Genomic DNA, 24,082 nt, shown 5'->3' on the forward strand with positions numbered 1-24,082 from the left:
TGTCCCCCCTGCCACCCCACTCACGGATGGCAGTTTCCCCCCTCACCCAATGCTCCGGTCTAGGGACCTGGGCCTATATAACTACCGTTTGTTTGCTGCTGAGCCCTTGCACCCGAGGGCCTGAGCTCCTTGTGCTGGTTGCTGCTGAGCCCCTGCAACCGAGGGCCTGAGCTTCCTAACCCTGTTTACTGTTGTTCAGCCGGTTCCACAGAAGACGTGGAGTGAGTCGGCGTGGCTCCCCTCCTGCCCTCAGGAGGGTCGAGCCCCGGCGCGATAGATTACACTCCCATATTAAGTTGCTTGGCAGCTGCCTGGTTTATCCAGTTCTTGCAGGAAGAGCAGCCCGTTTCAGCTAGCTGGTGGGGGCTTGGAACCAGGGTGGACGGGCAGCCCCCCATCAGCTCCCTGCCCCCCTAAGTTCCCTGTGCTCTGTTAGCTGGGCCTGGGTTTGTAAGAAAAGGTTCCCGACTAGTAGTTATGAGGGAGACAAGGTCCCCATTTTCAGGGGCAGCTCAGTTCTCTGGCCAGGAGCAGTGTGTCCTCTGCAGCAGAAGGTTAGATCCAGGAGAATGGCTGCAGGTGGAGAGTTGCTTGCCTTCCTCCTGTGTTTCTCTGTTCTCTAGTACGTTGGCCAACACACACCCTCTCTATGCTTGCCTTTCCTTATGCTGTCTCCCTTCTTAGGACATGGGCAGGTGTGCTGGGTGTGCATCCCCACAGGTTAGGTCTTGGAAGCCGTGGAGGAGTAGGAGGGGACGAAAACCATGTTGGGCAGTAGGCGTTAAAGTGGGGTGGTGACTGTTGGTGTTAACTCGGTCTCTGTTCATCGAGTGGGGCTGATGTAGATGGGATGGAAGAGGGAGGCAGGGATGAGGCCAAGATTTCAAGCACCAATAGAGCTGTGTGTAGTTATGGCTCATGCTTGGCTTTTGCAGCTGCACTTGCAGAGGAATTGTCCAGGAGCCCCAGCCCAAGGAGAAACTGGCAGAAGTGGATCTGAGCAGCTTGGACATCCTTCTAAGGAGACATGAACAGTCCTCAGCTTTCTGCCTTCTGAAGAACTGCCTGTGAGTAAGTGGTCAGTGCTTTCAATTCCTTATCTGTACTTGCTGTAGTTTTCTTCAAAGGTCATGTGCTTCCTCCTTGGGTACCGGGCACAGTGGTATTAAGGCTGGGGAAGGGACAGGAGTCTCCTGAGCAAAGTGACCATTTTGGGTGCAGTTACAATGGGTCCTGTCTAGTTGTAGGTGTAAAGTAGTAACGGGAGATGGTTTGAGGGCGGAGCTGTGGGATACAGGAGATGTGAAATGAAGAGACTATGCGACATTGCAGACCGAGATGCTATTTTTTTTTTGCTTTTTCTCCCCTCTGCTGGGTTTAGTACCAAGGAATAAGAAGTCACACCGTCAGAGTCTACTGCCCTCATGCGATGGCAAGTGAGTGAGAGCAGCGAGCCTGTGAGCATTGTTCAGGCCAGGCAAGAGCCGTACATCTGGGAGCCGAGGAGATGCTACTGTCAGTGAGATAAGTGTCTGTTTTGCTGAGGGTTCTGCTCACGGCCGATCTGACTCCAGGTAGAGACACCCTGTTAGCTGGGGCTGGGTTTGTAAGAAAAGGTTCCTGACTAGCTGTGGATACGAGGGAGACAAGGTCCCCGTTTTCAGGGGCTGCTCATTTTTCTATCCACAAGCAGTGTGTCCTCTGCAAGAGAAGGTTGGATCCAGGGGGATGCCTCGAGCTGGCGAGTTCCTTCTCCTCCTCCTGCGTTTCTCTCCCTCCCTCCCTCTCTCTTTTCTGTACTGTGTTGGCCAACACACACTCTCTTTCCCTCTGTCTGTGTCCTTGCCTCTCCCTGTGCTTTCTCCCTTTATAGGACACGGGTAGGTGTGGATCCCCACAGGCTAGGTCTCGGGAGCCAGGAAGAAGTAGGAGGGGATGAAAATTATGTGGGGTCGTGGGTGCGAGAGTGGAGGCAGGTATTGTAAAATATCTAGCACGGTAGCATGTTGGACAGTGATGGCTCTTCCATAGGTGGTTTGCTGTTCTTGCAGAGGCCCGCTCAAGGCCAATGGAGCCGCCCCAGACAGAGGAGAAGCATCTGGAGGAACCAGACCTGCACAATCTAGATGTTTTTCACTTGGCAGTGGAGCTAAGGAGTGCTCTCGTGATATTCGAGGAGCAGGTGTGTGTTTTTGTGAAATCTCTCTCTATCCAGTATCTGCTGTGATAGACCCAGGCCAGTTGGGAACAGCAGAGTAGTAGAAGGGAGATAAACCTGCCACTGGATAAGTAGTTTTCTGTTCCCTGAGTGACCAGAGCAGGGGCTGCTCCAGGCTAATGAGAACACCTGACTCCAATTAACCTGCTAAGACTCAGGTGAGGCTGTTAAGCATGTGACTCTAATTAAGCAGTCGGTGTTTGGAATCCCTCATCTGTACTCGCTTCAGTTTTGTTCAGAGGCTGTGAATTTCCTCGTTGAACACGATGCTCTGTGGGTTTAGTACCAAGGGAAAAGAAGTGGAGGGTCAGAGTCTGCTCCCCTCATGCGATGGAAAGCAAGTAAGAGCGGGGAGACGGCGAACATTACTGATGCCAGGCAAGAGCCGTCCAGCTTGGAGCCGAGTAGCCGTCACTGTCAGTGTGATAAGTGTCTTGTTAGGTGAGGGCTCTGCTCACTTCTCACTTGGCTTCAGGTACGGATGCCCAGTTAGCTACGGCTCGGTGTGTAACAAAATGAGCTGTGGATATGTGGGAGACAAGGTCCCCATTTTCAGCATCAGCTCATTTCTCTGTTCACAAGCGGTGTCTCCTCTGCAGAAAAGCTTGGATCCAGGAGGATGATTCCAGGTGAGGAGTTGCTTGCCTTCCTCCCGTGGTAATCTCTCTCTCTCTCTCTCTCTCTCTTTTCTCTCTGTGTTGGCCAACACACTCTCTCTAAATCTGTCCTTGCCTCATTTTGCGTTGTCTTGCTTCATGGCACATGGGCAGGTGTGCTAGGTGTGCTCCCCACAGGCTTGGGTCTCGGGAGTAATGAAGAAGTAGGAGGGGACAAAAATTATGTGGGGTAGAAGGGATGAGAGTGGATTGGAGACTGTCGGTTTTGAGTCGATCTGTGTTCATCAGGTGGGGCTGATGTAAATGGAATGGCAGAGGAGCGAGAGATGAGGGCAAGATTTCACACACCTTCACAACTGTGTAATGCTGGATCATGCATGGCTTTTGCAGCTGCGCTGGTACAGGAATTGTCCAGGAACCCTACCCGGAGGAGAGACTCTCAGAAGTGAACCTGATCAGCCTGAACATTCTTCTAAGCAGACATGAGCAGTCCTCAGCTTTCTCCCTCCTGCATAAATGGCTGTGAGTAAGCGCTGTACTTTTATTCACAGGCCGTGTGCTTCCTCGTTGGGTACAAGGCTCTGTGGGATTAAGGCTAGGGAGTGGCCAGAGTCTCCTGAGAAAGTGACTATTTTGGGTGCCGTTACAATGGGTATCTTCGACTTGCAGTTGTAAAGCAGTAATGGGAGATGGGTTGAGGGTGAAGCTCTGGGATACGGGAGATGGGAAATGAAGAGACTATGCGACATTGCAGATGGAGATGCTATTTTTTTTCCCCCTCCTCTGCTGGATTTGATACCAAAGAAAAAGAAGTCATTTGCCAGTCTACTGCCCTCATGTGATGGAAAGCGAGCGAGAGCGATGAGACCCGTGAGCATGTTGATGCCACGCAAAAGCCGTCCATCTGGCAGCAGAAGAGCCGTCGCTGTCAGTGAGATAAGTGTCTGTTTTGGTGAGGGCTCTGCTCATGGCCCACGTTGATGCTGGTAGGGATGCCCCGTTAGCTAGGGCTGGGTTTGTAAGAAAAGGTTCCTGACTAGCTGTGGTTGTAAGAGAGACAAGGTTCCCAATTTCAGGGGCTGATGATTCCTCTGGTCAGGAGCAGTGTGACCTACGCAGCAGAAGGTAGCATCTAGAGGATGACTCCAGGTGTCGAGTTACTTGCCTTCCTCCCATGTTTCTCTGTCTTCTCTATTGTGTTGGCCAACACTCTCGCTCTTTCATTCTCCCTTCCTTGCCTTTCTTGGTGCCGTCTCCCTACGTAGGTCGCGGGAAAAGGGTGCTAGGTGTGTATCCGCACAGTCTACGTCTTTGGGACCCATGAAAAATTAGGAGGGTATGAAAATCATGGATATTAGTGGGTGCCACAGTGGAGCAGTGCCTGTGGGTGTTGACTTGGTCTTTAATCATCGCCTGGGGCTGATGTAGACCAAATGAGAGAGGGAGACAGAGATTAGGGCAAGATTTCACATACCTTCAGAGCTTTGTGTAATGCTGACTCATCCTTGGCTTTTGCAACTGCACTGGCAGAGGAATTGTCCAGGAGCGCTGTCTGGAGGAGAGACTCTCAAAAGTGGACCTGAACATCCTTCTAAGCAGACATGAACAGTCCTCAGCTTTCTGCCTCCTGCATAACTGGCTGTGAGTAAGCAGTCGGTGCCAGTGGAATACCTCATCTATACTCGGTGTAGTATTCTTCACAGGCCGTGTGTCTCCTTGTTGGGTGCGGGGCTCTGTGGTATTAAGGCTGGGGAGGGGCCAGAGTCTGCTACGCAGAGTGACTATGTCGGGTGCTGTTGCAAGGGCTGCTTTTTGGTTGTAATGCTAAAGGTGTAATGGGAAGAGTGTTGAGGGCGGAGCTCCCCCATGTGGGAGAGGGGAAAAGAAGAGCCAATGTGACATTTGCCTACTGAGATGGTAACTTGCTTGTTTTTCTCCTTGTGCGGGGTTTAGTACCAAGGGAAAAGAAGTCACGTATCAGTCTACTGTCCTCATGCGAAGGAAGACGAGACCGCGATCATTGTCGAAATCGGGCATTAGCTGTACATCTGGGAGCGGAGCAGTCACCGCTGTCAGTGAGATAAATGTCTGGTTTGGTGAGGGATCTGCTCATGGCCCACCTGGCTCCAGGTAGGGATGCCCCATTAGCTGGGGCTGGGTTTGTAAGAAAAGATTCCTGACTAGCTGCTGTTATGAGGGAGACAAGGTCCCCATTTTCAGGGGCTGGTTATTGGTCTGTTGACAAGCAGTGTGTCCTTGGCAGCAGAAGGTTGGATCCAGGGGGATGAATCCAGCTGGTGAGTTTCTTGCCTTGCTCTTTCTCTCTCTGTCTCTTCTCTAGTGTGTTGGCCAACACTTTTTCTCTCTCTGTCTATGTCCTTTCATCTCCTTGTGCTGTCTCCCCTCATAGCACACGGGCAGGTGTGTTACGTGTGCATCCCCACAGGCTAGGTCTCGGGAGCTATGAACAAGTAAGAGGGGATGAAAATCATGCAGAGTAGTGGGCACTAGAGTGGAGTGTAGACTGTCGATGTTGACTTGGTTACTGTTCATCAAGTGGGGCTGATGTGGATGGGATGGGAGAGGGAGGTGGGCATGAGGGCAAGATTAAATGCACTAATAGAGCTCTGAGTAGTGATAATGGTACTTAATTGACTTTATTAGTTTGCAGAGGAATCATCCAGGAGCCCTCGCCGGACGAGAATATGCAGAAGTGGACCTCAGCAGCCTGGACATCCTTTTAAGGAGACATGAATATTCCTCATCTTTCTGCCTTTTGCATAACTGCCTGTGAGTAAGAGATGAGCACTTTCAATTCCTCACCTCTGCTCGCTGTAGTTTTCTTCACAGGCCGTGTGCTTCCTCGTTTGTTATGAGACTCTGGGATTAAGGCTGGGGAAGGGATAAGAATCTCCTGAACAAAGTGACTATTTTGGGACCAAGTGTCCTTAGATTTCCAGAAAGCCTTTGATAAGGTCCTTCACCAAAGGCTCTTATGAAAATAAAGTTATCACTGGAAAAGAGTGAAGATCCTTTCATGGATTGAGAACTGCTTAAAAGACAGGGAACAAAGGGTAGGAATTAATGGTAAATTTTCAGAATGGAGAGGGGTAACTAGTTGTGTTCCCCAAGGGTCAATGCTAGGACCGATCCTATTCAATTTATTCATAAATAATCTGGAGAAAGGTGAGGTGGCAAAGATAGCAGATGATACTAAATTGCTCAAGATAGTTTATGGGATTTTTTTAAGTTATTCAGTGTTCATTGGATTTAACTAAGTGATTGGGCAACAAAATGTCAAATGAAATTTCGTGTGGATAAATGTGAAGTAATGCACATTGGAAAAAACAACCCCAACTATACATAAAATATGATGGGGGCTAATTTAGCTACAACTAATCAGGAAAGAGATCTTAGGGTCATCGTGGATAGTTTTCCGACAATGTCCACGCAGTGTGCAGCGGCAGTCAAAAAAGCAAACAGGATGTTTGGAATCATTAAAAGAGGAATAGAGAATAAGGCAGAGAATATCTTGCTGTCCTTATATAAATCCATGGTACTCCCACATCTTGAATACTGGGTACAGATGTGGTCTCATCTCAAAACAGATATACTGGCATTAGAAAAGGTTCAGAGAAGGGCAACTAAAATGATTAGGGGTTCAGAATGGATCCCATATGAGGAGAGATTAAAGAGGCTAGGACTTTGCAGCTTGGAAAAGAGGAGATTAAGGGGGCATATGATAGAGGTATATAAAATCACGAGAGGTGTGGAAAAAGTGAATAAGGAAAAATAAGTTTACTTCCTATAATATAAGAACTAGGGGCCACCAAATGAAATTAATGGGCAGCAGGTTTAAAATAAATAAAAGGAAGTTCTTCTTCACGCAGCGCACAGTCAACCTGTGGAACTCGTGAAGGCCAGGACTATAACAGGGTTTAAAAGAGAACTGGATAAATTCATAGAGGTTAGGTCCATTAATGGCTATTAGCCAGGATGGGTAAGGAATGATGTCCCTAGCCTCTGTTTTTCAGAGGGTGGAGATGGATGGCAGGAGAGAGATCACTTGATAATTACCCGTTGGGTTAATTCCTCTGGGGTACCTGGCAATGGCCAGGATACTGGGCTGGATGGATCTTTTGGTCTAAGCCAGTTTGGCCATTCTTATGTTTTTATGGGTGCCTTTACAATGGGTGCCTTCCAGTTGCAATTGTAAAGTAGTAAAGGGAGATGGGTTGAGGGCTGGGATACGGAGACGTGAAATGAAGAGACTACGTGACATTGCAGTTGGAGATGCTAATTTTTTTTTGTTTCACTCCCTCTGCTGAGATTAGTACCAAGGAAAAAGAAGTCACGGTCAGAGTCTACTGTCCTCATGCGATGGAAAGTGAGCGAGAGTGATGAGACCACGAGCATTGTCAAAATCAAGCATTAGGCATGCATCTGGGAGCGGAGCAGCTACTTCTGTCAGTGAGATAAGTGTCTGTTCTGGTGAGAGCTCTGCTCATGGCCCATCTGGCTCCAGGTAGGGACGTCTTGTTAGTTGGGCCTGGGTTTGTAACAAAATGTTCATGACTAGCTGTGGTTATGAGGGAGACTGGGTCCCCATTTTCAGGGTCTGCTCATTTCTCTGCTGACAAGCGATGTGTCCTCTGCAGAAAAGGTAGGTTCCAGGTGGCGAGTTGCTTGCCTTCCTCCCGTGTTTCTTTCTCTCTCTCTTCTCTAGTGTTGGCCAACACACTCTGTCAGTCTGTCCTTGCCTCTTTTTCTGCTGTTTCACTTCATTGCACACAGGCAGGTGAGTTAGCTGTGTATCCCCAGAGGCCAGGTCTCGGGAAGCATGCGAAGTAGGAGAGGACGAAAATAATGCGGGGAAGTGTGTGTGAGAGTGGAGGCAGGTACTGGAAGGTCTTGTGCACCTGTAGTGTTTTTGGCAGTGATGGCTCTTCCATAGGTGGTTTGCTGTTCTTGCAGAGGGCAGCGGAGCATCTGCAGGAAGCGGACCTGCACAATCTAGCTGTTTCGCTTTGCAGTGGAGCCGAGGAGCGCTCTTGTAATGTTGGAGGAGCAGGTGCATGTTTTTGTGAAATGATATTTCTCTATCCAGTATCTGCATAGTGAGGTGCCTCGTGGAGAGCAGAGAGATGCTTCTCCTATCCATGGGATGGGTCCTGGGGAAGGTCCAGCTCTGCCTGTGGCTGGCAGTGGTCTGGGATTGTCCCTTTCCTAGAGGGCTGTAGCTCCTTAGGAGTGGTGAGTATTTTAGGCCCTGGGTAAGCTGAAGAAGAATAAAGGAGGGAGCAGCAGCCAGTGACGTGTGTCTCCGTTGTTCTTCCATGCACAAATGGTGACCTAGCTTACAAGTGTTCATTCTCTCTCTCTCTCTCTCTCTTTTCAGTCGTACTGAGATTGTTCAGATGAGAGATCGGCCAACCTGTGGCAGAGACCAAGGAAGGAACAGCCACCCGGAACCCATCCCTAGGGATGGAAGCCGGACAAGGATCTGCAGAGTAAGAGCAAATGGAAACTTGCTGAAGTTCAGTATTGAGGGAGGGCTGCAAATACTCTTGTCAGTGGAGAGAATTTGTGAGTATGGGGAGGGCCCCTGAGGAAAAGCCTCAGCATCTCACGGGGGCACGATAAGCTCGGGGGAATTCTTTGTGCCCTCTCAAGGAATTGTCAGGTGCTATGGAGTCTTCCCAAAGTGCGATAACTCTCTTTGTGGAGAGCCAGGAAGGTGACTACAGGTGCTGAGTTTACCTCCTTCCTGTACGTGTATCTCTGCTCTCATATGTTGGCCAACATGTGCGCGCTCTCTCTTTCTGTCTCTCTCCTTGTCTCCTTGCATAGAACATGGGCAATGGTGGATGCTCACAGTCTAGGGCTGGAGAGCCTGCATCCCACTGGGGCATTGGGAGGGGGAAGAGAAGCATGATGGGTACTAGATCCTCCATTGGTAGTGGTGGGGGTGACTGTGGGAGTTGACTCTGACTCTGTTCATCAAGTGGGGCTGATGTACGGTGGGTGGGAGAGGGAGGGCGGCATCTCACACACCAATAGAACTTTGGGCAGTGATGGCCCCTGTGATGGGTTGGATCACAGACACCCCCCCCCCCCGGGAGCTGCCAACTGATGTGCCAAGTCTACCTCTGCCCCTGCTTTCCCTGCTAGCTCAGGACTCTAGCACCCTCTTGCTGAGCCAGATACTCCCATCTGCTCCAACATAGACCCAGGGTCTGAATTACTTGCCCCAAAGCTGCAGGTTGACCTGAAAACAGCTCACAGAAGTGTGCTTGTCTTTAGCACTCAGATGCCCAACTCCCAATGGTGTACAAACACAAATAAATCCGTTTTACCCTGCATAAAGCTTATACGGAGTAAACTCAAACATAGTTCATCCTCTGTAACACTGATAGAGAGAGATGCACAGCTGTTTGCCCCCCCTCCAGGTTAACTCTGGGTTAATTGATAAAATCACTTTTTACTTATTAATACGGAAAGTAGGATTTAAGTGGTTCCAAATAGTAACAGACAGAACAAAGTGAGTCACCAAGCGAATTAAAAAGCACAAATCTTGTCTAATCAAACTGAACATAGATAATCTCACCCTCAGAGATGCTTCAGTAAGTTTTTTCCTCAGACTGGACCCCATCCAGGCTTGGGCACAATTCTTTCCCTGGTACAGCTCTTGTTCCAGCTCAGGTGGTAGCTAGGGGATTCTTCATGACTCCATGGAGCTATAAAGGTGTAATGGGAGATGGGAGAACAACCACGTACACAACACTGCAGATTCCGATGATAACTTCTGTTTTTCCCTCTTCTCTTGTGCTTAGTACCACGGAGAAAGAAGTGAAGGGTAAGAGCCCACCCCCGTTGTGAGATGGAAAGCACCAAGAGCCGGGAGACCACAAGTGTTGTCGATGCCAGCCTATGGCGATGCCATCGATCTGGGAGTGGAGCAGCCGTCACCATCAGTGAGATAAGTGTCTGGTTTGGGGAGGACTCCGGTAACGGCCCATCTGCCTCCAGGCTGAGACTAGTCATTAGCTGGGGCTCGGTTTGTAGGAAAAGATTCCTGACCTGCTGTGGTTATGAGGGAGACAAGGTCCCCATTTTCAGGGGCTGGTCTTTTCTCTATCCACAAACAGTGTGTCCTATGCAGCAGAAGGTTGGATTGAGGAGGATGACTCCAGCTGTTGAGTTTCTTGACTCCATCCCACATTTTTCTCTCTCTCTCCCCTCTAATGTGTTGGCCAACACACACTGTCTCTCTCTCTTTTTCTCTGTCCTTGCCTCTCCTTGTGCTGTCTCCCTTCATAGGACACGGGCAGGTGTGTTAGGTGTGCATCCCCACAGGCTAGGTCTTGTGAGCTATGAACAAGTAGGGGACCGAAAAGATGCAGGACAGTGGGCGCTAGAGTGGAGCGGTGACTGTGGGTGTTGATTGAGTCTCTGCTCTAGTGGGGCTGATGTGGATGGGATGGGAGAGGGAGGCAGGGATGAGGGCAAGTTTTCACGCATCAATTGTATTTTGTGTAGCGATGGCTCTTACTTGGCTTATTTGCTGCACTTGCAGAGAAATCATCGGGGAGCAGCAGCAGGAGGAGAAACTAGTAGACGCGGACCTGGGCAGCCTGGACATCGTTCTAAGCACAGATTAACAGTCCTCAGCTTTCTGGCTGTGAGTAAGCGGTCGGTGCTTCGAATTCCTCATCTGTTCTCGCTCCAGTTTTGTTCCTGGTCGGGTACATGGCTCTGTGGGATTAAGAGGAGGGAAAGGCACAAGTCTCCTGTGCAGAGTGGCTGTTTTGAGTGTAGGTGCAACAGGCTGCTTTCTAGTTGTGGTCCTGAAGGTGTAACGGAAGAAGGGTTATGGGTGGAGGTCTGGGGTGCGGTAAATGGGAGAAGAACTTATGTGATGTTGCCAACTGAGATGCTAACTCGTTTGTTTCTCCTCCACCCCCTTGTGCTGGGTTCAGGACCAAGAGAAAAGAAGTGGAGGGTCAGCGTCGGCTCACCTCACGTTACGGAAAGCGAGTGAGAGCGACGAGATTGCAAGCATTTTGGATGCCAGGCAAGAGCCGTCCAGCTGGGAGCGGAGCAGCCGCCACTGTCAATGAGATAAGTATCTGTTTTGGTGATTGCTCTGCTCACTGCCCACCTGAATCCAGATACAAATGCCCCATTAGCTGGGACTGGGTTTGTAACAAAATATTCCTGACTAGGTGTGGTTCTGAAGGAGACAAGGTCCCCATTTTCAGGGGCTGCTCATTTCTTTGTTCACAAGCGCTGTGTCCTCTGCAGAAAAAGTTGGATCCAGGAGGTTGATTCCAGGTGGCGAGTTGCTTGCCTTCCTCCTGTGTTTTTTTTTTCTGTCTCTCTCTTCTCCAGTACGTTGGCCAACACACATCCTTTCTCTTTCTGTCCTTGCTTTTCCTTGTGCTGTCTCCCTTCGTACGACACGAGCACGTGTGCTTGGTGTGCATCCCCACAGGGTAGGTCTCGGGGGCCATGATGAAGTAGGAGGGGACGAAAATTGTGCAAGGTAGCGGGCGCGGGAGTGGAGGGGTGACTGTCAGTGTTAACTTGGTCTCTGTTCATCAAGTTTGGCAGATGTAGATGGGCTGGAAGAGGGAGGCAGGGATGAGGGCAAGATTTCAAGCATCAGTGGAGATGTGTGTAGTGATGGCTCATGCTTGTCTTTTGCAGATCCATTTCCAGAGGAATTTCCCAGGAGCCGTAGCCGGAGGAGAGGTTGGCAGATGTGGACATGAGGAAACTGAACATCCTTCTGAGCAGACACGAACAGTCCTCGGCTTTCTGCTTCCCACATAACTGGCTGTGAGTTAGCTGTCGGTGCTTTGAATTCCTCATCTGTTCTTGCTGTACTTTTCTTCACATGCCGTGTGCTTCCTCGTTGGGCATGAGGCTCTTTGGCATTAAGGTGGGGGAAGGGCCAAGAGTCTCCTGAGCAAAGTGACTATTTTGGGTTACAATGGGTCCCTTCTAGTTGCAGGTGTAAAGTAGTGATGGGAGATGGGTTGAGGGCAGAACCGTGGGATAGAGGAGCTGTAAAATGAAGAGACTACGTGACATTGCAGACGGAGATGCTGTTTTCTTTTTTTGCTTTTCTCCCCTCTGCTGGGTTTAGTACCAAGGAAAAAGAAGTCACACGTCGGAGTCTACTGCCCTCATGCGATGGACAGTGAGTGAGAGCAGCGAGCCTGTGAGCATTGTTCATGCCAGGCAAGAGCCGTCCATCTGGGAGCCGAGCAGAGGTCATTGTCACTGAGAAGTGTCTGGTTTGGTGATTGCTCTGCTCACAGCTCAGCTCCTGGTAGGGACACCCCATTAGCAAGGTCTGGGTTTGTAAGAAAAGGTTCCTAACTAGTGGTTATGAAGGAGACAAGGTCCCCATTTTCAGGGGCTGGTCATTTCTCTGGCCAGGAGGGGTGTGTCCTCTGCAGCAGAAGGTTCGATCCAGGGGGAAGACTCCAGCTCTTGAGTTTCTAGACTCCCTCCCATGTTTTTTTTCTCTCTCTCTCCCCTCTAATGTGTTGGCCAACACACACTCTGTCTGTCTGTCTCTCACCCTCTCTGTCCTTGCTGCTTCTTGTGCTGTCTCCCTTCATAGGACATGGATAGGAGTGCTAGGTGTGCATCCCCACAGGCTAGATCTCGGGAGCTATGAACAAATAGGAGGAGATGAAAATCATGCAGGGTATTGGGCGCTAGAGTGGAGCGGTGTCTGTGGATGTTGACTCAGTCTCTGTTCATCGAGTCAAGCGGATGTAGATGGGATGGGAGAGGGAAGCAGGGATGAGGGCAAGATTAAATGCACCAGTAGTGCTGTGTGTAGTGATGGTACTTACTTGACTTTATTAGTTTGCAGAGGAAAATAAGAGCCTACCCAAAGTTGCTGACTGAAAGGGTAACTGATTTGTTTTTCCCCCTTGTGCTGGGTTTAGTAGCAAGAGAAAAGAAGTCACAGGCCAGAGTCTACTGCCCTCGTGCAATGGAAAGAGAGCAAGAGCGATGAGTCTGCAAGCGTTGTTGATGTGACGCAGAAGGCGTCCATCTGGGAGCGGAACCGCCACCACTCTCAATGAGATAAGTGTCTTCTTTGGTGATCGCTCTGCTCAAGGCCCATCTTGCTCCCGGTAGGGACGCCCCGTTAGCTGGGGCTGGGTTTGTAAGAAAAGGTTCCTGACTAGTTGTGGTTACAAGGGAGACGATGTCCCCATTTTCAGGGGCTGCTCATGTCTCTGGCCAGGACCAGTGTGTCCTCCGCAGCATATTAGATTCAGGGGGATGACTCCAGCTGGTGAGTTTCTTGACTCCCTCCCACGTTTTTCTCTCTCTCTCCTCTAATGTGTTGGCCAACACACACTCTCTGTCTGTCTCTCACTCTCTCTGTCCTTGCCTCTTCTTGTGCTGTCTTCCTTCGTAGGACACGGGCAGGTGTGTTAGGTATGCATCCCCACAGGCTAGGTCTTGTGAGCTATGAACAAGTAGGGGACCGAAATGATGCAGGGCAGTGGGCGCTAGAGTGAAGCGGTGACTGTGGGTGTTGACTGAGTCTCTGCTCTAGTGGGGCTGATGTGGGAGGCAGGGATGAGGGCAAGATTTCACGCACCAATTGAATTTTTTGTAGTGAGGGCTCTTGCTTGGCTTATTTGCTGCACTTGTAGAGGAATTGTCCAGGAGCAGCAGCCAGAGGAGAAATTGGCAGACGTGGGCCTGAGGAGCCTGGACATTCTTCTAAGGAGACATGAACAGTCCTCAGCTTTCTGCCTCGTGCATAACTGGCTGTGGGTAAGTGGTCAGTGCTTGGAATTCCTCATCTGTACTTTCTGTGATTTTCTTCACACTTTGTTTGCTTCCTTGTTGGGTGTGGGGCTCTTTGGGATTAAGGCTGGGGAAAGGACCAGAGTCACAATTGCTAACTTTCACTGGGGAAATAAGCACCCCGACTTTGACAATAAGCCAAAAATCAAGATAAACCCATTTGAAAACAAGGCCAAAACAAGCCAGTCCCTAAGAACCCCAACACTCAATGACTAGATCTCCCCTGGCATGCAGTCTGGGACTGTGGTGGGCCCGCTGTGCACCTCAACTAGCCGTCCCCTTTGCTCCTCCTTGTCCGTGCTTGCTGGAAGCAAAAAGCTACAAGAAGCAATAAGTTACAAGGCAAAAAGAAGCACAATTTCTGTGTGTTTTCCCCACAGGTTTGGTGTGTCTGACCAGAGTCATCTGTGCAGAGTGACTATTTCAGGTGTTGTCGCAAGGGGTGCTTTCTACTTGTAGTCATAAAGGCGTGATGGGAGGAGGGTTCAGGGCAGAACCCCACCATGTGGGAGAGGCAAAAAGAAGCGGCTACCCAACATTGCCAATTGAGATGGTGACTGACTTGTTTTTCCGCTGGATTTAGTACCAAGGGAAAAGAAGTGACAAGTCAGAGTCTACTGCCCCCATACGATGGAAAGTGAGCGAGAGTGATGGGACTGCAAGAATTATTGATGCCTTGAAAAAGCCGTCCAACTGGGAATGGAAGAGTCATCACTGTCAATGAGATAAGTGTCTGTTTTGGTGATTGCTCTGCTCATGGCCCACCTTGCTCCTGAAAGGGATGCCCCGTTTGCTGAGGCTGTGTTTGTAAGAAAAGGTTCCTGACTAGCTGTGGTTTTGAGAGAGAGAGAAGATCCCCATTTTTAGGGGCTGCTCAGTTTTCTGGCCAGGAGCAGTGTGTCCTACGCAGTAGAAGGTTGCATCTAGGAGAATGAGTCCAGGTGGTGAATTGCTTGCCTTTCTCTCGTGTTTCTCTCTCTCTCTCTCTCTCCTCTAGTGTGTTGGCCAACACTCTTTCTCAATCTGTCCTTGCTTTTCCTTGTGCTGTCTCCCTTCTTAGGATATCGGCAGGCGAGCTAGGTGTGCACCCCCACAGGTTGTGTCTTGGGAGCCATAAAGAAGTAGGAGGGGACGAAAATCATGCGGGGCAGTCGGTGTGAGACTGGAGCGATGACTGTTGGTGTTGTGGGGCTAAGACAGATCGAAAGCGACGCAGGGAAGAGGGCCTTAATTGGGCTCTATGTAGTGCAGGAGTTCTCAAACTGGGGTTTAGGTCCCGTCAGGGGGCCGCAAGGTTGTTATTTGGGGGTTTGTGAAATGTCATCCTCCATCCTAAACATCACTTTGCTTCCAGCATTTATAATGGTGTTGAATATACAAAAAGTGTTTTTAATTTATAAGGGGAGGGTCACACTCAGAAGCTTTCTATGTAAAAGGGATCATCAGTACAAAAGGTTGAGAACCACTGGTGTAGTGATAGTTCTTGCTTGCCTTTATTAGTTTGCAGAGGAATTGTCCAGGAGTCTCAGCTGGAGAAGAAGCTGGCAGAAGTGGACCTGAACTGCCTGGACATCCTTCTAAGGAGACATGAACAGTCCTCAGCTTTCTGCATTCTGGATAACTGGCTATGAGTAAGAAGTCAGTGTTTTCAATTCCTTATCTGTACTCACTCTTGTTTCCTTCATAGGCCGTGTGCTTCCTCGTTGGGTACGAGGCTCTTTGGGATTAAGGCTGGGGAAGGGACAAGAGTCTCCTGAGCAAAGTGACTATTTTGGGTGCAGTTAAAATGGGTCCCTTCTAGTTGCAGCTGTAAAGTAGTAATGGGAGATGGGTTGAGGGCGGAGCTGTGGGATACGGGAGATGTGAAATGAAGAGACTACGTGACATTGCAGACGGAGATGGTAATTATATTTTTTTTCTTCCTTTTACTTCCTTGGTACTAAACCCAGCAGTCACACATCAGAGTCTACTGTCCTCATGCGATGGAAAGTGAGTGAGAGCAGCGAGCCTGTGAGCATTGTTCATGCCAGGCAACAGACGTCAATGTGGGGGTCGAGCAGACGCCACTGTCAGTGAGATAAGTGTCTGTTTTGCTGAGGGTTCTGCTTACAGCCCATATCAGTTTCTTGCCTTTCTCTGTGTTTCTCTCTCTCTCTCTTCTCTAGTGTGTTGGCCAACAATCTGTCTCTGTCCTTGCCTCTCCTTGTGCTGTCTCCCTTCATAGGACACGGGCAGGAGTGCTAGGTGTGTATCCCCACAGGCTAGGTCTCAGGAGCTATGAAGAAGTAGGAGGGGATGAAAATCATGCAGGGTAGTGGGCGCTAGAGTGGAGCGGTGACCGTCAGTGTTGACTCAGTCTCTGTTCATCGAGTCGGGCTGATGTAGATGAGATGGGAGAGGGAGGCAGGGATGAGGGCATTCATAGAGCTCTGTGTAGTGACAGTTCTTGCTTGGCTTTATTAGTTTGCAGAGGAATCGTCCAGGAGCCCCAGCCGGATGAGAATGTCAGAAGTGGACCTGAGCAGCCTGGACATCCTTCTAAGGAAACAAGAATAGTCCTCAGTTTTCTGCCTTCTGCATAACTGGCTGTGAGTAAGGGCTCAGTGCTTTGAACTCAGTCATCTGTACTAACTGTAGTATTCTTCATTGATCGTGTGGTTTCTTGTTGGGTACAGGGCTCTGTGGGATTAAGGGTGAGGAGGGGCCAGAGTCTGCTGTGCAGAGTGACTCTGTTGGGTGTTGTTGTAAGAGGTGCTTTGTACTTTTAGTCCTAAAGGTGTAATGGGTAGAGGGCGGAACCCCGCCGTGCGTGAGAGGGGAAAAGAAGAGCCTAAGAGACATTTCTGACTAAGACGGTAGCTTACTTGTTTTATCCCCTGGTTTTAGTACCAAGGAAAAAGACGTCACATGTCAAAGTCTACTGCCCTTATGAGTGAGAGTGACGAGACTGCGAGCGTTGTTGGTGCCAGGCAGGAACCGTCCATCTGGGAGCAGAACAGCTGCTACTATCACTGAGATAAGTGTCTGTTTTGCTGGGGGTTCTGCTCACGGCCCACCTGGCTACAGGTAGAGACACCCCGTTAGGTGGAGTGGGTTTGTAAGAAAAGGTTCCTGACTAGCTGTGGTTTTAAGGGAGACACGGTCCCCATTTTCAGGGGCTGATGATTTCTCTGGCCAGGATTGGTGTGTCCTCGGCAGGAGAAGGTTAGATCCATGAGGGATGACTCCAGGTGGTGAGTTGCTTGCCTTCCTCCTCTGTTTCTCTCTCTGTCGTCTCTACTCTACTCTACTGTGTTGGCCCCCACACACACACACATACTCTCTCTCTCTGCTGTCTCGCTTCATAGGGCACGGGCAGGAGTGCTATGTGTGCATCTCAGGCTAGGTCTCGGGAGCTATGAACAAGTAGGAGGGGACGAAAATCATGCATCGTAGTGGGCGCTAGAGTGGAGGGGTGACTGTGGATGTTGACTGTCTCTCTTCAAGTGGGCCTGATGTAGATAGGCAGGGATGAGGGCAAGATTACCTGCACCAATTGAATTTTGTGTAGTGATGGCTCTTGCTTCGCTCATTTCCTGCGCTTGCAGAGGAATTGTCCAGGAGCAGCAGCTGAAGGAGAAAGTGGCAGACGCGGACCTGAGGAGCCTGGACATCCTTCTAAGCAGACATGAAAGGTCCTCAGATTTCTGCCTCCTGCACAACTGGCTGTGAGTAAGCGGTCAGTGCTTGGAATCCCTCATCTGTACTGGCTCCGGTTTTGTTCAGAGGCTCTGAATTTCTTCATTGGACACAGTGCTCTGTGGGATTCAGACGAGGCAAAGGCACAAGTCTCCTGTGCAGAGTGAGTATCTTGGATGTAGGTGCAGTGGGCTGCTTTTTAGTTGTAGTGCTAAAGCTGTAATGGGAGGAGGGTTGAGGGCGGAGCCCTGTGGTGTGGTAGATGGGAGAAGAAGAACCTATGCACGTTGCAGACTGAGATGCTAACTGATTTGTTTTTCCCCCTAGTGCTGGGTGTAGTACCAAGTGGAGAGTCAGTCCACTCCGCACATGCCATGGAAAGGGAGCGAGAGCTGGGAGATTCTAAGCATTGTTGATGCCAGGGAAGAGCCATCCAGCTGGGAGTGGAGCAAGGACCACTGTCTGTGAGATAAGTGTCTTGTTAGGTGAAGGCTCTGCTGTGGTTAGGAGGGAGACAAGGTTCCTATTTTCAGGGGCTGCTCAGTCTTCTGGCCAGTATCGGTGTGTCCTCTGCAGCGGAAAGTTGGATCCAGGAGGATGACTCCAGGTGACAAGTTGCTTGCCTTCCTCCCATGTTTCTCATTTTCTCGCTCTGTCTCTCTAGTGTGTTGGCCAACGCGCTCTCTTAATCTGTCCTTTCCTTTCCTTGTGCCATCTCCCTTCTTAGGACACAGGTAGGCCTGTGAGGTGTGCATCTCCACAGGTTAGGTCTTGAAAGCCCTGGAGTAGTAGGAGGGGACGAAAACCATGCGGGGTAGTGGGTGCGAGAGTGGAGCAGTGATTGTCAGTGTTGAATCGGTCTCTGTTCAAGTGGGGCTGATGTAGATGGGGTGGAAGAGGGAGGCAGGATTGAGGGCAACATTTCAAGTACCATTAGAGCTGTGTGTAGAGATGGCGCATGCTTGGCTTTTGCAGCTGCACTTCCAGAGGAATTGTCCAGGAGCTCGAGCCGGAGGAGAAACTGGCAGAGGTGGATCTGAGCAGCTTGGACATGTTCTAACCAGACAGGAACAGTCCTCAGCTTTCTGCCTTCTGAACAACTGGCTGTGAGTAAGAGGTCAGTGCTTTCAATTCCTTATCTGTACTCGCTGTAGTTTACTTCACAGGCCTTGTGCTTCCTCGCTGGGTACAGGACATTGTGATATTAAGGCTGGTGAAGGGACAAGAGTCTCCTGAGCAAAGTGACTATTTTGGGTGCAGTTACAATGGATCCCTTCTAGTTGCAGATGTAAAGTAGTAATAGGAGATGGTTTGATGGCGGAGCCGTGGGATATGGGAGATGTGAGATGAAGAGACTACGTGACATTGCAGATGGAGATGCTAATTTGTTTGTTTTTCTCTCCTCTGCTGGGTTTAGTACCAAGGAAAAATAAGTCACGTCAGTCTACTGCCCTCATGCAATGGAAAGTGAGTGAGAGCAGCGAGCCTGTGAGCATTGTTCATGCCAGGCAAGAGCCGTTCATTTGGGAGCCAAGCAGATGTCACTGTCAGTGAGATAAGTGTCTGTTTTGCTGAGGGTTCTGTTATCAGCCAATTTGACTCCAGGTACAGACACCCTGTTAGCTGGGGCTGATTTGTCAGAAGAGTTTCCTGACTAGCTGGGGAGACAAGGTCCCCATTTTCAGGGGCTTGTCATTTCTCTGTTCACAAGCAGTGTATCCTCCTCAGGAGAAGGTTGGATCCAGGAGGATGACTCCAGATGGTGAGTTACTTGCCTTTCTCCTGTGTTTCTCTCTCTCCTCTCTAGTGTGTTGGCCAACACTCTTTTTCTCTCTCTGTCTCTGTCCTTGCCTCTCCTTGTGCCGTCTCCCTTCATAGAACAGGGGCAGGAGTGCTAGGTGTGCATCCCCACAGGCTTGGTCTCGGGAGTTATGAACAAGTAGGAGGGGATGAAAATCATGCAGGATAGTGGGCGCTAGAGTGGGGCAGTGTCTGTGGATGTTGACTCAGTCTCTGTTCATTGAGTCCGGCGGATATAGATGGAATGGGAGAGGGAGGCAGGGATGAGGACATTCATAGAGCTCTGTTTAGTGATGGTCCTTGCTTGTCTTTATTAGTTTGAAGAGGAATCGTCCAGGAGCCCTTGCCAGAGGAGAATATGCAGAAGTGGATCTGAGAAGCCTGGACATCCTTCTAAGGAGACATGAATAGTCCTCGGGTTTCTGCATAACTGGCTGTTCCTCATCTGTACTTGCTGTAGTTTTCTTCATAGGCCGTGTGCTTCCTCCTTGGGTACGGGGCTCTGTGGCTGTGGAGGGGCCAGAATCTGCTCTGCAGAGTGACTATGTTGGGTGCTATTAAGAGGGCCAATGTAGACAGGAGAAAAGAGGCCTGAACCCTGATTACAGGGCGGTCACCCTTTCTTTAGTAAAATACTCCTCCTTTAAACCCGGTGTGTGCGGGGGGAAGTACCCAATGTGAAAAGATCTGGAAATAAACAGGTAAGGGAGGGATCCTGCTGAGTGTCTCCTTTCTGATCAATCCTCCATCTCTCAGCGACACCCTTCCGGACTTACCGTACCTTCCTACCTCACCAAGAAAATAACTTTGTGCTCCCTAACCTTTACCAGAAAAGATCTCTCTTCCTTGTGACGCAGTCCTGTTAGTAGGGTTAGGTACACCCAGGTGCTGGCTGTGAATGCCACCACATTTGCTTACAACACCTCAACATCAACACATTTCAGAAAGGATAGCCACATCAATCCCTTCGGACGTAGCCCTAGGAATCTCCTCTGTCTATCTCCAAAAAGACACAAGGACTGGAATTTGGACACAGCTGAGGGAGCTGTCCGAATGTCTACAGTTGAACACTCATCAGTGCGACGGTGTCTTTCTTGTGCACAAGAAAACAAAGGGTCAAAGTTGTGGTTGGTTGAGCGGTGTAAATTGGGCAGGGCAAAAGGACTTGAGGAAGGATGAGGTGGTAGTGAGGGTCTGAAAGGAGCCCCCGCCACCTCACCTGTTCATTTCCAGACAGTGTGACATTTGCATGATTGGGCCATTTCTTGGCTTTTTTGAGAAAAGGGGCAAATTTTCCACGGCCTCCACCATCCCCTTACAGCTGCCCCTTGGCCACACCATGTTGCATCTGACCTGGATAGGCCGCAAGTAAGATTTCATTTCAAATCTCAAAGTCCAGTAGAAATAACTGTGGGGGAATTTCCTGTCACTAAGAGAAAGGGAAGCTCAAGCCTTCTCAAGGGGTGGGGTGTCGCTCAGCCACAGGCACAAAAAGGCTCCCCTAGTTTAAGCGTGTGAGGGATAAGACCTTACAGCCTGGTTGCAGGACAGTCATTTTGCCGGGCGTGTCAAAGTGACCTGTGGTTTAATTTGCTTGGCAAAGGAGACCCAAACCTTCCTTACAGGGTGGTCCTTAAGCCAGGGGCGTTGGAATGGGGCAGAGAGAAAAGCGCTGTAAAGGAGAGACCTCTGTTCCCTCAGGAGAGCGTAGTCTCATTGCCCAGCAAGTGCCAGCGGCCCAAGAGGAGCTAGAAAGGGGAGACCTGCACCCTTCTCACAGGGATTGGTCAGTGGCAAAGAGCATTTTAAAGGCTAGGTCCTAAGGAGCTCAAAGCCACAGAGACCTTGTGGTGATCTGCGTGTAATGTAATATCTCATTGTAAGGTGACGGGGCCAGCAACAGTTAATTAACTCGGGCCAAGGTAGAGCGTTGTGTATATAGAAACCCGCCATGGAGATGAATCCCCTTAAACCTGGGGCTGGGATGGGAGGAGGGGTCAGAGGCCGAAATGGGAAAGTGCCCCAAGTCCATGCCTGGTTTCCTTGCTGTTCCTCTCGCTCTGTGTGCGTCGGCCTGGGCCCCGGGCTCCTGGGCCCCCCAACTGTTTTTTTTTAAATAATATTAAACTGACCTTGACCCACGGCCAAACTTTACAGATCTTCCTAACCAGTCTTTAAAGGAAGAGAGGTTTGAAATGCAGCCTGCATTGTTAGAGATAGAAGGGTAAATGTTAGTTCAGGTCTTGTCTATTTCTATAGCTGTGATTCAAAGATCAAAAAAGCAATATTAACATTTAGGAAGACACTGGAGTGAAAGTGTTATTGTCTATAGCGGGGTCGGCAACCTTTCACAAGTGGTGTGCCGAGTCTTCATTTATTCACTCTAAAGTGGATTACTGGCACGTGAAACCTTAATGTTTTTCAGAAGGGCTCTTTTGTTATATAATATATAGACATAGAAACTAGTGTTGTATTGTAAAATAAACAAGGTTTTCAAAATGTTTAAGTAGCTTCATTTAAAAATAAATTAAAATGTTGATCTTACACCGCTGGCCTGCTCCACCCGCTGCTGGTCTGGGGTTCTGTTCCACTAGGCTGCCAGCAGGCTGTGCGGGGCCCTGCCCACATATGGGGGTAGCTACCTTCTCCCTGGTTCTGGCCCATTCTCTTCCTCTCTCTGCACTGAGCTGAGGGCGGGAGTGGACCGAGCACACAGCTGGGGCTGAAGGGTCTGGCCCAGGAGCTAGAATGAGGGAGGAGGCTCAGGGTTGGGGCAGGAGGTCTGGGTGTGGGGGCACTTACCTGGGCAGCTCCCATTTGGTGTGAGGGGTGCAGGTGGGAATGTGAGTGGGGGTGCAGGAGCGCCCGCTTGGTGCTCAGGGTGGGGATGTGCAGGGATGCAAGAGTCAGGGTAGAGGACTGGGGGCATGTGAGGGGGGTGCAGGTGTCAAGGCTGGGGTCGGGGGGGTGAAGGAGTCAACAGAGGGCTGGGTGTGTATGAGGGAGGTACAGGGCTCAGGGCAGGGGCCTGGGTGTGTGTGTGGGGGGGCTCAGGGCAGAGGGCTGGGTGCCTGCCCCCCTCAGAACCTCCAACCCCCTCCGCTCCTTGTCCCCTGACTACCCCCTCCTGGGCCCCCTGCTCCTAACTGCCCCCCAGAACCCTATCCCCTATCTAAGCCTCCCTGTTCTTGTCTCAAAACTCCTGACTCATCCAACCCCCCACATCCTTGTCCCCTGACCAGCTCCTCGAGAGACCTCCCCACCCTAACTGTCTCCTGACCCCTATCCAGCCCCCACCCCCTGGAAGTCCCCTGCCCCATCCACCCCCCTGTTCCCTGTCTGCCACCTCCAGAGACCCCCGCCCCTTGCCCCCCCCTGGGTTCCCACCCCCATCCAACCAACCCTGCTCCCTGTCCCCTGACTGCCCCCACCCCTTACGCAACATGCCCGGCCCCAGATCACCTTACCATGAGCCTCCAAGCAGAGCCAGCCTATGCTGCCCCACAGGAGCACGCAGCCCCGGACCCAGAGCTCTGTGCGTGGCGGCAGGGATCCGGGGGAGGGGCTGGGGGCTTGCTGCGCTCGGCCCAGTGCTCCAGCCCGGGACCGCAGACCCTGCAGCTTGCCGCGCTGGCAGGGTTTTAATGGCACCCTGGAGTCCCGGCAGGCAGCCGCGTGCCATTGAAAATCAGCTCCTGTGACGTCTTTGGCACGTGGCTGCTGGAGGTTGCTGACCCCTGACCTAGTGTCTCTGTGGCTCCATGAGGGAAATAAATAGTGACACCATGTGGCCATGTGGGATAATGCGCAGAGGGGGGAGGGATAGCTCAGTGCTTTGAGCATTGGCCTGCTAAACCCAGGGTTGAGAGTTCAATCCTTGAGGAGGTCACTTAGGAATCTGGGGCAAAAATTGGTCCTGCTAGTGAAGGCAGGGGGCTGGACTTGATGACCTTTCAAGGTCCCTTCCAGTTCTAGGAGATTGGTATATCTCCAATTGTTACCTTTTGTTACCTTTTAGAGCATTTCCTGCGTGTAGCAACAGTGACACCGTGTGGCCATGCGGGGTATTGCACAGAGCAGTTCCTGTGTGGAGCAACAGTGACACCATGTGGCCACGCAGGGTAATGCACAGAGCATTTTGCACATGGAGCAACAGTGACACCGTGTGGCCACGCAGGGTAATGCACAGAGCAGTTCCTGCATGGAGCAACAGTGACACCGTGTGGCCACGCAGGGTAATGCACAGAGCAGTTCCTGCATGGAGCAACAGTGACACCGTGTGGCCACGCAGGGTGATGCACAGTTGCTCCATGAAGGAAATGCTTTGTCCAGTAGTCAGAGTGCCCACCCCAGGGGCGGCTCTAAAATTTCGCCACCCCAAGCACGGCGGCATGCCACGCACGCTGGCGATCACCTGTCCTGCGGCTCCGGTGGAGCATCCGCAGGCACGCCTGCGGGAGGTCCACTGGAGTCGCCTGCTGCCCTCCCAGCGACAGGCAGAGTGCCCCCCGCGGCATGCCGCCCCAAGCACGCGCTTGGCACGCTGGGGTCTGGAGCCAGCCCTGGCCCACCCAGTGTGTGTCTTGCTCCATGAGATAAATGCTGTCTCCATTCTCCCAAGAGGCCATCCACTGACACTGCTGCTCCATGAGGGAACTACTTTGTGCATTAACCCCGACTGGCCCCTCGTTGTCACTGTCCCTTGATGAGGGGAAATGGTTTGTGAGTTATCTGGATTGGCCACCCGGTTTCACTCTTGCTCTGGGAGGAAAATACTTAGTGACACCAGGTGGCCACTCGAGGTAATGCACCCAGCATCTCCTTCAGTGCATTCCAGCCTGCCCCCCACCGGGACCCATTCAAACTCCTCCAACCTGCTCCTGCATCCCCAGACTTGCCAGCACTCCGCTTGCCCCACCCC

The 24,082-nt window shown here is 50.8% G+C and overlaps 3 long non-coding RNA genes across 7 annotated transcripts; all 3 read left to right on the forward strand.

Moving 5' to 3' along the window:
* Positions 1-1,702: 1,702 nt before the first annotated feature.
* Positions 1,703-4,273, forward strand: LOC120387795. 2 transcript variants are annotated; one of them, XR_005590348.1, is made up of 4 exons: positions 1,703-2,182; positions 2,694-2,847; positions 3,226-3,357; positions 3,640-4,273. It is a non-coding gene; the product is annotated as an uncharacterized LOC120387795 (long non-coding RNA). The 2 variants fall into 2 exon arrangements; XR_005590349.1 differs by having other exon boundaries at positions 2,818-2,847.
* Positions 4,274-5,250: 977 nt separating this feature from the next.
* Positions 5,251-18,783, forward strand: LOC120387793. 4 transcript variants are annotated; one of them, XR_005590344.1, is made up of 7 exons: positions 5,251-5,424; positions 13,444-15,321; positions 15,633-15,751; positions 16,147-16,271; positions 16,570-16,916; positions 17,271-17,524; positions 17,689-18,783. It is a non-coding gene; the product is annotated as an uncharacterized LOC120387793 (long non-coding RNA). The 4 variants fall into 4 exon arrangements; XR_005590343.1 differs by lacking the exon at positions 5,251-5,424 and having other exon boundaries at positions 13,350-15,321; XR_005590346.1 differs by lacking the exon at positions 5,251-5,424 and having other exon boundaries at positions 13,350-15,321; positions 15,633-15,672.
* Positions 18,784-18,985: 202 nt separating this feature from the next.
* Positions 18,986-20,076, forward strand: LOC120387799. The gene is made up of 2 exons (XR_005590353.1): positions 18,986-19,123; positions 19,479-20,076. It is a non-coding gene; the product is annotated as an uncharacterized LOC120387799 (long non-coding RNA).
* Positions 20,077-24,082: the final 4,006 nt, after the last annotated feature.

This window comes from Mauremys reevesii, linkage group 21, assembly GCF_016161935.1.
Source record: "Mauremys reevesii isolate NIE-2019 linkage group 21, ASM1616193v1, whole genome shotgun sequence".
In the NCBI taxonomy this organism is placed as follows: domain Eukaryota; kingdom Metazoa; phylum Chordata; order Testudines; family Geoemydidae; genus Mauremys; species Mauremys reevesii.